At 37.2% G+C, this 15,412-nt stretch overlaps 1 long non-coding RNA gene across 11 annotated transcripts in view; it reads left to right on the top strand.

Moving 5' to 3' along the window:
* Positions 1-15,412, top strand: part of LOC121073548 — a 131,550-nt gene that overhangs the window by 35,713 nt on the left and 80,425 nt on the right. For 7 of the 11 annotated variants that reach the window (XR_005821795.1, XR_005821793.1, XR_005821796.1 and 4 more), the window contains one exon: positions 9,133-10,719. This is a non-coding gene — a long non-coding RNA (uncharacterized LOC121073548). The remainder of the gene's footprint in view (positions 1-9,132; positions 10,720-15,412) is intronic. The other 4 variants (XR_005821781.1, XR_005821792.1, XR_005821784.1 and 1 more) reach the window with 3 other exon arrangements.

The raw sequence follows: 15,412 nt of genomic DNA, 5'->3' as shown, positions 1-15,412 counted from the left end.
TCCTTTCTTTCTTCTCTCCTTTCTTTCTTCTCTCCTTTCTTTCTTCTCTCCTTTCTTTCTTATCTCCTTTCTTTCTTCTCTCCTTTCTTTCTTCTCTCCTTTCTTTCTTCTCTCCTTTCTTTCTTCTCCCCTTTCTTTCTTCTCTCCTTTCTTTCTTCTCTCCTTTCTTTCTTCTCTCCTTTCTTTCTTCTCTCCTTTCTTTCTTCTCTCCTTTCTTTCTTCTCTCCTTCTTTCTTTCTCTCCTTTCTTTCTTCTCTCCTTTCTTTCTTCTCTCCTTTCTTTCTTCTCTCCTTTCTTTCTTCTCTCCTTTCTTTCTTCTCTCCTTTCTTTCTTCTCTCCTTTCTTTCTTCTCTCCTTTCTTTCTTCTCTCCTTTCTTTCTTCTCTCCTTTCTTTCTTCTCTCCTTTCTTTCTTCTCTCCTTTCTTTACTCTTTATGTCAATTCACATATCCAATCTTCCCAAAATTACTGGTAGGCAAGGCTATTATGGCTGCTGTAATTGTTTTGGGGTTGTGCATCTCCTCTGTAGTCAGTGCCTGCCTTTGCCTGATGCTCAGATCAGAAAGGAAGACAGAATTAGAAGTTCCCTTTTCCTTCAGTTAGGCAAATGGTATGCTTAAAATGATGAGCAAGTTTCACCACAGTGAAGCAAAGACCTGGGTACTCACTGTATCGCAGGCCATCTGATGTGTTTTGAATGCACTTTTTGAGGAACAGAGATGTTGATTGCTCCAGGAGCTTATTGTCAGAGTTAATGAGTTCTGCAAGTACATTAGAAAGAAATCTTAGCTGGGGAGAAAATCAACAGTAAAAGGGTTTCAATCTGTGGTCTCTGTAAGTCATTTACTTACTTTGATGTAATTCTTCTCAAAGGTGACAACTTTTCTATCAGTACTTCATTGAAGCTCAACATTTGAATATTAATTTAGTGCTGGGAAGGATTTTATTTTGGTAAGAAGCCTTTCCAATACCTCCCCAAACTCTTCACAGCTACTTTCTTTGTATCTGATTTAAAAATATAGGAATTTTTACAGGATACATTTTAATTCTACCTCACAATCAGTAAAAGGGTTCCTCTTTAGCATGGGATGCACACAATACAAAATGTGTTTAACTAGAAGTCAACTTTTATTTTGAGTGTATATTTTGTGAAAAATTGCTTTTATTTTTTAGTCTTACGATGATATACTGCTGCAGATAATGTGGTGACTTACAAGGACTTTGCAAGGAGTAGCATCATGAGGGATTTTGTCTGTTACGGCATTAAACCTCTCCCCAGAGATATCTGGGCACTGAAGATACTCAAACAGTAAAGACATTAATTTTTTTGGAAAGAGAGACATGGGGAAAAAAATCAAGGTGGCTTTGTGAAACGTTTGTCTGTGATTTAAGAGTGCTAGACAAAATGAAATATGAAATCAGGATGCATTTTTTCTTTTTAGGAAATAAAAAATTATCTTTTTGGCTTCAAGTTTGAAAAAATAGAAGCCCTACATTTACATATTCCACAGAGTAGAATATTTTCCCCAGTGTTTAATTTTTGCATTTGAAAATTATAATTTATATTTAAATTTTGATGTTGAAATCAATTGCTCTTGTAAATTATTCTTTAGAAAGGATAAAAATATATTCTTGTGTTCAGAGACATAAAGTAAAAGACATGACTCCATGGCTTCTTGTGGTGAAGGAAAAAGTACAATAACCTCTGTAATTGCAGCATCAGACCCTAAGTAGTTGTCTCTCCAGTAGCATTGCATTAGGGCAAACATTGACGAAGCTATACTTTTTAGCAGGCTTCTGTTGTGTCAGAAGGTGAGAGAGGCTTCCATAAATAACCTTGATTGATTATATTGTCACTAGTGATTTTTTTGGAGTTACTACAGAAGTCAGCATGCTTTGTTTTTTTTTCCTACGTCTTAAATAGCATGCAGTGCTGTACCATTTACTATACCTTTATTTAATTTGTCTCTTATGTGACAGGCTCTTCTGAAGAGTTCAAGCTTTAGATTAAAATGTATTTCTCAGGCAGAAAGAAACTGCAGTAAAAGTAGTTGTACTACTAGTTCATCCTATGATTAATAGCAAGACTTGCTTAGAAGTTAGTCTTTGATTTCCTCTGTTTAATTGTAGCCCTAAGTGAAATGGTTTTTTGATTTATAGAAAGTGCAAAATTGGGTACAGAAAGTTTTAAATTACAGTAACGGTAAAAAATTTCCCACAATAATCATCCCATATTGTTTCAATTCAAAAGAGCTAAGGCTCGATTTGTGTGGGAAAGAACCCATAGCAGCCAAATTCCACATTTGAAACTGGGGAGAGGGGAGGATCAATTACCCTCTTTTGAGGGTATAAAAATATGCGTGATCTTCACAGTGTAATACTTTTATCATATATTCCCTCTCTGGAAGGGTGCTTGCCAATTAATTGAGGTAGAATAGCTGTTTTCTTACACAGAGGCTGTGTAAAAGTAAGTACAAAAAGTTCTGTTAGAACACAGTAAAATAACGGGGGGGGGGTGGTGGAAGCAGGAGCTTTAGGGAAAGTGAGGTCTTCTAATCATGATTGAAAACTAATAGCTAGTTTTGGGTAATATTTACGTTATACAGAATGGTTTAGTATACTATAAAGCTTTAATAACAGTAGCTTTAATAACAGTAGTTTAATTCCTAAAGTACTTTTTGGAAGTTCTGCATGGCTGATCTTGCTTTTGCTTCACCATGTTTATGTTGACTTTTTCTTTCATTAGACCACAATCACTATGCATGTTTACAGCACTAATCCTAGATGTTGAAATTCTAGATAGTTAAAAGATATTCAGTATCATTGAAGCACTTTTGGGTGAAATGACTTAGCTTTAACAGGATGAGACCAAATTCTGCTCTGTTTACAGGGGTAAATCCTGAACAACACTATTCCAACCCATGGAGGTTTACATCTGAGTTCCTAAGAAATTAGTTCTGCCTTTTTTTTTTCTTTTTTTTTTTTTTTTTTTCCAAAATACATTTTGAAATCATTTTGAAAATAGTAATGCAGTTGTTACTCTCTTGGCCAACTTGCTGATTTTTAAAATCCTGCTTCACAGTCTCTCTCACATACAGCTTTTATTTGGAACATACTGAGTTTACAGTTTGAATATAAAATGCTGCTTCTATTCTATTTGATTTGGCATGACCAAAATTTAAAATTTAAACATAGTGTAGTATTGATCTGTTCATAAGGTTTTAAAATTGTACTGCACTTCTTGGATAATTTATTGTAGTAGCATTTTAAAGTCAGGTAAGCTCTGCTTTTGTGCTATAGTCTGACAGTTTAATCAAGATACAAATTTAGAAACAAATCAGCACTGTCTTTTATATAGTGCCTCTAAATCCATGGTAATTGGTACCAGACCTTGGTAAAAGAAAAGGATCACCCTTTCATGCTACCAATACCAGTGGGTATTGCTCCACAGCTGCATCATATAAGATGAGAAGATGCAAGAAAAATTAAAGGATCCCCACATGCATTTTTGTGTAATATACCTTTTCCAGAGTACAAGGTTGGTGGAAAATTCCCTTGAATTCAGTTTGTTCCTGCAGTAAATAGAGCCATATGTTCTGCACACTTTAACTCTTACCTTTTGATAGCACTGGATAATTTTAAGTCAGCTTTCTTGACTTTGTATTTTGAAACATTTAAAAACTAAGAAGCCTGTACTTAATAAAATCAGAATAGGGAGGGTTGCTTAAAAGTGCTGCTGGTGCATTTGGGTTATATTGATGTAGAGTAGCTAATTTAGGACTCTCTAGAAAGGCCTATTTTGGCTAGTTTTGTTATGTCAGAACGCACATTGCAACATGAGCTATGGTGCTGTTTACATTCCTGCTCTCTCTGTGCTTCGAGTATTCATGCTCGGAGCATATACAAGCTATATGAGGCTGTACACGCTGGCAGCACAGATGGAGTATTCTGTCATTAGGACTGTTTGTTGCCGGTTGGAACACACAGCATATTTCTACCGTGGCATCAACAGTTTCTAAGAACTGAGGTCAAAATAAACAGGTTGCATTGGATACAGGAACAATCTGGGAAACAACTTAAAATTCCTGTTTAGGCATAAGCGTATTCCTAGATATGTGGGTATAAAGGCATTTTTATAGCAAGGTTTTGTCTTAATTTATGCTGGTCTATACAGATTAGCATCGATTTGTATGAATACAGTTAGGAAGTTTTGTGTGGATGTTGGTATATGCATGCAGCATTGACCATATTTTAAATAAATGAGCAGTAATTTCTCCTAGCAAATGTGTAATGTTTTAGTAAAGTGAAAGTGATGTCATAGCACACATTTTAAAAAAATCCGTGTTTTAGTTGGGCTTCGGTCTCCTCTGCAAACGCGGATGTCAGTAATTGCACCAGTGCACACAGTCCCTTTGATGTCGATAGGATTCTTTACAGGAGCAAAGCTGGGGTGCTGACAGACAGGCTCTGGCAAACCTTGAAGTGGTTTAAGTTGTTCCTGACCTAGACTCCCTACTCCACCCTTTCACTAGGGATTAGTGCTTCCTCAGCAGAATTTGCAGAAGGGAGTATGAGCCCACACCTTAGCTGCCTCGTTGCAAAACCCACAGGTTCAGCTGAAACCCTGCAAAATTCATGGCTTTATGCTGCTGGAGCATGCATCGGTCTGCGCTTGCTGATTCAGCATGGAGAGCCATAATCTCCAGCAGCTAGGAGGAGCATACCACTGGGAAAAGTGACTTAGATGTGTGACCACATCTAAGATTCACCACAGCACAAATGTCAGTGTCCCTTCTTTCACGTGCAAGTATTTACAGGATCAATCCGTACAGAGACTCAAATTCTAAGTGAAATTCTGTCCCCAGAGGGATGAACAATGTTTTAGCCAGGGATATTGGTGAAACCATAGTTTCATTTGCAGTGTTTAAAAAGCCAACACATTTTTATGTAACAGGACAAACACTTGTGATGATTTTGGCTTGAATAGGGACTTAAACAGTTTTGCTTTCTGTCAGAATCAGCAACAGTCGCTTACAAAGGTTTATTCATGTTTGCCTAGTCACCATTCATTTATATTCAACGTAACTCTCTCTTACCTGTTTATTGAAATGCGAAAACATACATGCATGGCAGACTGCTTGAAGTTAGAAGCTGTTACTTTTTGGTGCGAGGGTTAAATGTGACTCAAGTTTCAGTGGTTAAAATTGAAAACATAAAATGGTTATTTTTTTCCTTTTCAGAAATGAAATGTTATTAACCTTTATGGCACGCATAGTAGCAAATAGTTAATAGGGATGTGTTTTGTGGCAGAAGTGAGGAGAGTTGTCAAGAGCATTAAGAAAATTTATAGGACTAAACTAGAAAGATGTATTGAGTTCTTTAAAAGTAAAAAAGAAAGCCTCCCCAAATTCTCCATTGCTACCAGTCTACCGCCATTGCCATTCTTACCTCTTTTGTTAAGGGTTCAGCGCTCTGTGTTACAACCAGTATAATAATATCATCCTTTCTTACCTCCCACCACAGTAACCAGTAACAGGGAGAGAGATCTTCTAGAAAACTTTTTATGAGCTGATCTTTTTGTCTTGGCCATGTTTTCTTTGTTCGTGTTTCTCTGCTCCATGTACCCTTTTCCCCCATGCACACTGTGTACGCAACAACATTTTTTGCACCCTTTACAATGACAGGTCTTGTACATCATTCCTCATCCCAATCCACCGGCTCTCCTGCTTACAGGCAGCTCCTTGGTCTCAGGATCCTCACTGACTGTGAATACAGCTGGGAACACGGCCTCCCTCCAACTTTTTTGAATCTGGCTCTTGGAGCCCAGTGCAGATGGTCTGTACCTTATACATAATAAAGAGTTTTTCTTCTGAGGCAGGCTTCCATAAATGTAAGAAGCAGGCACTCTGTCTAGCTTAGACTTGTGTTTCTGTATTTTTTTCTAAGTGAGCCTTGGGAGACTTGTTCGGGACTTCTTAATAGTTTATGGAGCTCAGTAGCATCTTGGTGCCAAAGGTAGAAACCTGTTTTGTCCACTTGATTTTTTTCTTAGGGAAAAATATACACATTAGCAAAATGAAGCTGGGGCACAGATAGACAAAGAAAAAGAAACAAAACAAAAGCAGTCCAGGAACTGATGAAAATCATTTGAGTTTGGAAGGTGTCTTCTAATAAAAGTACAGCAGGTTTGAGCTTACTGTGTTTAGAAATACTTAGGGGTAGCCTGCTTGGATTTTGTATTTTGTAGTAGGAGTTGGGTATTCTGACTTTTTTTTTTTTTGAGTTCCACTCTGCACTATGTTTAGACTTCAATAATAAGCTATGAATCAAGATCTACCCAGATCTTTAGGTAAGAGCCAAACCAGAGCATTTTCGAATGTCAGGTGGTTGCAGCTCAACAGTCTTCGTTCCCAGCTTGTTTGTATATTGTCATATTTGCATTTTCAGTCTCTGTATTATAATAGTCATGCAAACAGGTACTTGTGTAGCGATCTATTTAATAGGTCTTGCTGTTCATATGCTGTGATTTTCTGTTGTGTGGAAGCTGCCTGCCTGCCTGCAAAGCAGTGTGCTCTGGGAGCTGAAAATGTAGAATGCATGCAGGAAAAAATAATGGTAATACATTTAAACCAGTAGTTTTAGCAGCTGATTTGACCTCTACAGGAAATGATTGTATAGGATAGTATTTCTTGAAAAGATAGGGAAAAACGACCAGAACTAAGTTGGATTGTGATGAGGCAAAACATTTTACAGGTATTTTGTTCCTTCTCTGTTTTGCATCTTGATGCTGTAGGATTACTCATTAGATAGTAACAACTACAGTTCAGAATCAACTCATGGATTTCAGAGCGTTTGCTGAAATACTTTGGGATTCAAGTGCCTGAAAGAATAGTTCTCTCCAGAAAAAATGCAGCGGTGTCAGATAAGACTCTCATTTGGAGTGTCAGTGCAGGAGCTCTAAGGAGTGAATAGAGCAATTGAAATCTCCTCGGTAGAGGTTAACTCCAGAAAAGATGCCAGGTGGGCAGTGGTAATGAGCAACACAAAATGATGACAGGATCCTTCAGGCATGGAGGGACCTCAGGAGGCCTCTAGTTGAGCAAGCTGAGGAGTGACAGGAGGCCTATCGGGGCATTGCTGGGCCTCTCACATGCAGGTCCATGTGATTGTTGTAGCCAAGAGAGGGTTAGAGGCTGCAAGACAAAGATGCTGTTCTCGCCCTGCGTGCCTAAACTATATGGGTATTTTTGCTGACCATCTGCTGGAAGCACTAACAGGACCTGGCACTATTGCCTGGCCTCGTCTTGGTCTTCACATTAGGTTCCTGGGTTAACAATGTAGCTTTACTGATTTCAGGTCGGATTCAAAAATCATGACATAGTTTAAATGCTGTAAGATGTTAACATTTCTTTTAATTTGCTGGATGGTTTTTGAGTGGCTGAGATGCATGGTTTAAGCATGTACCCATAACAGTGAGGGTTAGAGATATATTTAGCCTTAAAAATTGCCGTGTTTTGTAATTGCATAACTGCAGGAGACAGGTCTTTAAGAACAATACCAAATACCATGAAGTTTGTTTCATTATAAAATTAAGCAACACTTATAAGATCAAGGGTCTGATGCTTTTCTGTTTAGTTAAAACTTTTGTAAGGCAAATATTCATCTAATGAGGATTTTTTCAAATCATGAACTATGTCTAAATTTCTAAAATGGTAGCTGCTGTTATGTGCTTATCTTCTTGGCACAGTAGTTGAGGTATACAGTAATACTCAGGGACACAAATTTGGAAATATGAATTGAAATTAGTCACCCTGCCACTATATAAATTGCGTGGCAAGAATAGCAGCATCTAGTTTCTATAGAAAAGTATGTTTCTATAGAAAGTTATATGTTTCTGTATTATGTGTAGGTACCATTAAATTTAATATTTTATATTTTAAACATATAATTTAAATATAAGAATGCATTTAATTTTATCAAATATATGTGGGTCCCTCAGTTGTCCACATGCATCTGTGTGAGCAGTGGGACAGGAATTCCTTTCTCTGCAAGGTTTGAATCATCTGAGATGATGAGTTTCCACATACACACTGCAGATGGGGATGAGTCTCCCACAGCACGCAAGGCTTGGCCCCTCTCTGGCAAACTGCAGAATGGATTTTGGATTTTTACCTAGATAGTAGCCTTGTGGAGGAGGCCTTTCTCTCGTTAAAAAGCATGATCATTCTTCAGCCGTTAATTAGTTTTATCTGGAGCTAGATTCAAGCCTGTGATGTTGATTCCATCTCTGGCTTCCTGAACGCTGCGTCCTTAGGATATCTCCAGTCTGAATTTACGGACTGCATGGTTACCGAGCGAGGTACTGGCACTGTCTGAAACACAGCTGCTCTCCATGCTGGAAAACAGCCCTGTAAGAAATAATCCATGGCATGTCTGAGAAATGGTTATGTTACTCCTATGCTGGACAATTCATCAGATCAGATTTACTGTTATTTCTCAGACTACGTGACTTGTAAGTCAAAAAGCAGGTGTCTATCCTTTTCACGTCGCTGAAATGCGTGGGGCATACAGTTCAAAACAATTCTGCTGTCCTGCTTTACAATGCAGATAACTTCTTTTCTTTTACAGTTTGCCTCACTGTATAGAGAGCAGTTTGAAATACATGTGCGCACTGATTGATCTGTTGCATTTTCCTCAGTGGTGCAGGGCAGCCTCCTGACAAAGGCTGTCATTCTGAGCAGTGCGATCACGAAGCTAATGGATTAAGATAGAGAAATATCTAGCAGTGTGATGATAAAAAGGACACAAAAAGAATAAAATCTTTGTACAGGGAGCTGTTTGAGAATTGCTTCCCTTGCACAGTTCAAATGTGTGCGCTGGAGAACGTTTTGTGCTTTCCTGCCTACACTCTGATACATTCAGTTTTTAAAAATGGGTGTTTCTGTAAAACTTTCATTCTTAGATTTGCATTTTGTACTTATCTCTTCATATATTTGAGATATAAATGCAGCGCACAGGTATCCTTTTTATGGCTAACACAAAAGCAGGAAGAAGAAAACCCTTATAGACATTTGCTGATTCAGTTGATACATATTTCCATGTTTATGCATGGTGAAATTTTATTTTTTTTCAGTGCCTGGATGTAGCTCCCCTGTCTGTGTGAAATCTACAGCAGCAGAACGACAGTTCTGAACTGAAAAAGCTCTTCCTCATCAGAATCTTCATTCAACATGCAGGAACAAAGTATCTGAAGAGAAGTTTCCTATTACATCATCTGCAGGACTCCCAGAAAATTATTCTGCAACTTGGGGTAAGATTATAAACAAAACAAAACAACTTAGTTGTAAAGTAGAAGCTGATAGGAAGTGTGAAGGTATAATCTAGGGCAGAGAAGAAGATACTGTTTGTAGATTGACCTTTGTACTGAAATGTCTTTCAGAGCAATTCCATGTAAGAAAATTTTCACGTGGTATTTCTTCGTATGGTGAAAACAGAAATAACAATAAGTCCAAGTTTATTACCAGGATTACATATATATATTTGAATAAGTGTTTTATTTGCTATTCAAAAATGAAAATATACATTGTGTTTTCTCTATTTTTATGGTATATTTCAAAGTACAGAAATACTGAACTACAAAATACAACTTTTAGTGTAAGTATGGAGAGCACGAATCTCTAAATAATACTGTAAATTTTGGCTTGCTTAGCTCCTGAGAAATAGCTGAAATTTTTGCATTTCATGCAGTTAACATCAGTCTCATTCTTAGCGTTTTTGTTTTGTATTCAGTGATAATATCCATTATCTTACATTTGGTGAATTAAATTATGATAGAATCATATGATAATTCTTCTGGTTTATTTGCTTATTGCAATATCAGTTTGAGGTGTCATCAGGATACCTTCTCTATGACTGTAGTACATCACATGCAAAATATTTTCCAAAGGATAGTAGTACTTTCTCATATACATGAATCTTTCTTCTGCTTCTGTTTCAGATCACATACATATATATAAAACAATAAAATTCATGCCAAATACTTTGTTGTCTAAATGTATACAGTTCTTAATACTGCAGGCATTTACATTCATGGCAGTATAACAAATAATGGAATGCTCACTTTGTAGCTTTAGGAGTTTGGCTAGGGCATACAAACAATTTATTTTTCATTTGTTTGTAGTCAGACAAGTTTATAATTAAGACAGTAGTGGGCATACACATTCCTGCAGCCTTTGCATCTCATCTTTCTTGCTGACATCAAAGGGAATATTTGTGGTAGAAGACATTGCAGTTGGTAATAAGTGTTTGTGGGAGAATCAATAGTGTGAGGATCCTTTCTTGTAATCTGGTTATCCTCTACCACCTACCATCTGTATGCCTACAATGAAGGAAAAGCATGCTTGCATTTTTGTTATCATTCCAAATGCTGTAGATAAAAATGATAGCTGTATACCGGTACCACGTTCTGGGCACACCCCAGACCACCAGAGATATTAAGGAAAATGTGCTTATATAAAAGCACATTATATTAAAAGACTTACATGACCATTACAACAGTGTCTGATTTTTTAGAAAAGTGTGGTGTGAATTTCTCTTTTGCTTATGAATTTGTTGCACTGATTGTTGCCTGTATGGTCCAACTATAGATTAAATCAAGAACAGAATAAAACTGGAAGTGAACAGGAATCTTGACACACTTTGTTTAGTACAGGAGATATAGGTAGGTGAATACATGTCTGTGCATGCCCATGTGTGTATAAATATATAATGGTTTGGATTCATGGTGTCTGAGGACAAAACCCTATATGTAACAGGCCTTGTACCTTAATGGGTTGTGCATCTTTTGCGTCAGTACTGACACAGAGGTCAGTAGAAATACTGGTCCTGGATTGTCACTGGTGTGCAAGAAAGAGGGTTGCTAGCAATGCCGTTTCTCTAAGGGCCATTTGAGTCTATGATTTGATTCCACCACTGCTTGGCCCTAAACAGCATGTATTTGTTGGCTGTGAGGATCATGTGTCTCTGCAAAACCTAGGGATGTTTTTTGGGGCTTGGATCTCTACTGGAAAGGCACTGTGGGGTTGAGTTTCAAGGCTTGGAAATATTTGGACAGAGTAGTGACTTCTGTTGATGAAATGTTATCAGTTTGATGATTTCTCTCGGTCTGTGTCCTGAATTATGTGCCAGTGATATTAAACAGTTTTGTGCCAGTGATGTTAAACAGATTTGTGTCCCCCTATATTTTACACAGAATTTAATATATAAATAGCTCACCATAAGTGCATGATTATAAACAAAAAAAAAAAAAAAAGGATAGAGAGGAAAAACAGTCCAATTAAGAGGTTCATTGTTCTTATTAAAAAAAATAGGTATTACTGACACCTGTGATGTACATAAGTCTAGTAATATATGCATCTCTTCAGAAATAAACCTCAGAATAAATTGGAATATCAGAAACTAGATTGCAGTCTTTTAAAACTTGATCCTTATATGTTTATAATGAAGTGATCTATTACAAGAACTCTAATGGCATGAAGTTTTGTTAGTGTCTGCAGATTAAGGTTCATTCTCTGAGGAAGAAATGTACCTAATGCTGAAAGGAGGTAAAGCCCAGTGATATTGCCACAAATAATTAAAATAAATTTACCAGCAAACCATCCGCAATTGCTACAACAGATGCTAACTTGTTGAGCAGTAGAGTAACACTCTCTCTCTTTGTGGTTATTTTGTATCACAAATTTCTTAGTAATAATCTAGTTTCTTCCTGAAAACTAACTACTGTATATTTGGTTAACTATCTGACAATCAATACTCTTGTTACTTTCTCATTCTGTTGGTTCTCCTGATTTTATTTTATTTTTTGGAACATAGCTCAAAAGTCTTTTAATGTCCAATGAACTTTCTTCAAACACACTTCTGCTGGATACTCTCAGGGGAGGGGAAACTGTTCTCCACACTCCAGGTTTCCTGGTTGGGTGCAGTTGACTCTGTCAGCAGTACTGCTGATACTGCATTGCTCCATATGAAAATAGAAAGCAAAGTCAGTAAGTCCAGTCTTATCTCACCTGTTGCAAAGTGAGAAATGAGGCATTTTGAAAACAGATGCAAACACAGATTCAGTTTGTTTGCTTACTCTAATTTCTCAGGTTTTTTACTGAGGGAGCACAATGTTCTTAAATGCTCAAACCAGGAGAAGAGAAAGGCTGACTGAAATAAAGGCAGCAGTGGTCTCCAATATATAGCTACTTTTTCTGTACATTGTGCCAGTGAAAGAGGACCCTTAAGAAAAAGTGGCTGAGCTATAGTTAACTTTTAAAATAAGAGATTTATGTTGAAGATTCAAGGAACAAAAGGAGCTCGCAAGATGTAAAGTAAAAAGGTAATTAAATTCGCTACATAACCAGAAGAAAAGAAGAAAGGCAGTTTGCTTTGAAGTATTTTGGTATAAGTCATATTCCTTCTTTCATTTTCCTTAAAACTTATCTTTTTATAAATTATCAAACAGTACTGAGAGACTGAAAATATTACTTGAGTACTTCCAATAATTTGTTTATATTAGTAATTAATGAAATGGAATTATTAAACAAACAATGATTAGCATATATGAATTCTCATCATTGGAAACTACATATCAACCTAAAGAGGAATATGAGGTAGATAAAAATCAAACGTGTATATTTATATTTAAAGCACTAGATAAAATTTCTGTGTATGGAATGAGGTGAGGTAGGTGATTTTTTGCCACCTACCTCAAAAAGCAGTTGTAGATGGTTTACTAGGAACTTTATCTTTGCTCTCATTTACCTATCAGTGTCTAGCACTGACACTTACTTCAGATAATCTGGCTCATAAGAACCACCCAGAAGCTAGTCTTTAATTTTTCCTTTACTTTCAAGCTTTGATAAGATGAAAAGTAATCTGTCTTCAGCTGGCCTGAGAAACGGGGACAGTTTAAATATGCTTTTAAGAAACCAGCTTTAGATGCTGGGTAGGGCTCTAACTATATTGAGGTCATTATCATTCTGCTGTCTTGTTTTTGAAGACGCTAGACCATTCCAGCCTGATGTGACTTATGGGGGACTGTAGCAATTCTTGAGATTGAGAGGATGCTAAGAGGGGGTGGTTATGTTGAAGATATTGGAGCCTTTTTGCAGGTGGTATCTGGTTTTCTTTGATTAGATCTAGATGTGATTTTCAGGATATGCTTTGTGTATATTTTTAATGAATTTGTTTTTAATGGTTGAGAGCTGCTCTTGCTAAGTGAAGGCTCCAGACTGCATGACATTGCTGGAAAGTAAACTTAAGGGCATGTTATTTCTGAAGTAAATGTGGAACTGCCATGGTCAGAGATGCACAGACTGCTCTAAATTCACAGGTTCATGCAGCACTACTGCTCTGACTACAAATACTGATTATAGGATAATAGTGTAAAGAAAGTGCAGCATGTTCTTTTCCCATTTTTAGATACAGTTTAGCGGCTAGAAATGAAATTAATGCCATTTGTGGACGAGCTTCACAAATAGGAAGTGAGTCTGCTAAAATGGTTGACATAATCAGAAGGTACATCTATAAATCTGATTTTTTACAACCCAGGATCAAGGAATTATCTGGCTTTTCTGCTGTTTTTCTGATTTCAGTTCTCTTGAGGTGGGCATTGTTGGGCAATGAAATTATGTGTCTACAAAGATCAGATTCAGTAAACTGGCCACAATAAAAATTATTTATAAATAAAATAATGAAATATTAAACATTTTTACATTCATACTAGAATTAATTGCAACAATTTTTTCCAAGACTCTAGAATGAGGCACTGGAACTGACATAAGTTGCTCTGAGTATTCACTGGATTTAAAATTCTTGCTGTTTGGATTCTGTCATGAAATGGCTGGAATATCAACAACAATGACAAGTGTGTATGTTGGCAAGGAACAAAAAATGGTGGTGCCTCTGAAGTTTTGGAGGAAGTATACTGCCTGGAGATGGTAAACATTTGAGCTGTTACTAATGCCATTCTGTTGGCTGTGTTGCAGCTAATTTCTAAAACAAAGAAATATTGGTCACACATTCTACTTGGTAATAAGAACTACTGTATTTGTTTTTTTCAAGTGTCTTCTGACACTGGAGTTTTCATGTGCCCGCTTCTTTTGTTGTTCTTTTGATAATAAAATAAATCTGACTACAAGCTCTCTCTGTCATTAAACTGAAGTAGGGACTGCTTGAAAAAGCATGACCCTCCTAAAATTTTTCCCCTCTAGAGGAAATGTCTGATATTTCGTTTGTCTTTGATCCCATCTCATCAGTGCAATTTTAATCCTTCAAACAATTGAGTCTGCAGTTCATTATAGTGCAAGACCGGAACCCTTCTATTATCATATTTTTAGCAACAATTATTTTGAGCCTTCAAATTGCATTTGCAAAATGAAAGGCCTGCATCAATCTCAAATCTTAGCCCTTAAAATTTGCTGTCACATATATAGGAGAGACACTGAAGGGTTGAATCCAACACCTTTGTTCTCAGAAAAGGCCAGTTAGATGTGAGCTTTTTCTTGTTTTGGCTTGATGATATTTCTCAGTGGCTAAGTCAAATTAAGCATACAGTAGCCTCTCAAAACCATATCCATTCTCCATCTTTGTTTTCAGTATTTCAACTTACTCTCTAAAGAACATTAATCAGAGTTTTTTTTCCTTTGAAACGTAGCATGTTTACTGACCTAAGAATGCTGTATTTGCTGTACTATGTCATGCCTTTTGGGGGGTTAAGTGTGGCACATTTTGATGTGCTGGGTGTCACGGGAATGGTAATGGCCACCTCCACATCTGAAACCAGAGCCCAAGAGTGCTGTGAGGCTGTGCCTGACAGGTGCACACTTGGTTCAGCAGAGCTTCTTAGCTGGAGGAGGTGAGGTGCTCAGCACCTGTGGAGCGACTCAGCCCAGTAGGAGGGACTGAAGGGGAGCCCTCTTCCTTATGGGTTTTACCATCTTCTCTGAGCAGAGCTTCTTACTGTTTTTCAGAACTTATATACTTGATTGAAATGTAATTTGCCTTCTGCTTATGGAGCTCAGATGCTCTTAGAGGCACAAATTAATGGGGATATAGGTTGTCTGCTGCAGAGTTGAGGAGCTGTGCTGCAGAAAGGAAAATCATTTAGCTAGGTGATTTGTTAGGCTTAAGAAATGCTTCCAGAAATTTTCAAGAAAGGATGTTTACCTGCAATTGGGACAGACTGTCACATTTTCTTAGGAAACTCTCCATTAGACAATATTAAAGTTTCCTTAAACGTGGTCATTATGTTTCTTTTCATAGACTTCTAATGTTTTACTTAGAGAGGAGGGAGGTGAGGGAGACTTCAGAAGATTTGGAAGTTTTTGCCAAGCTTGTCAAAACAACCTCCTGCCACTGTTGCTGTGGCA

The sequence above is a fragment of the Cygnus olor genome, chromosome 1 (assembly GCF_009769625.2).
Source record: "Cygnus olor isolate bCygOlo1 chromosome 1, bCygOlo1.pri.v2, whole genome shotgun sequence".
In the NCBI taxonomy this organism is placed as follows: Eukaryota; Metazoa; Chordata; class Aves; order Anseriformes; family Anatidae; genus Cygnus; species Cygnus olor.
The sequence above is the reverse complement of the archived record's forward strand: the minus strand, read 5'-3'. Positions and strand labels throughout refer to the sequence as shown.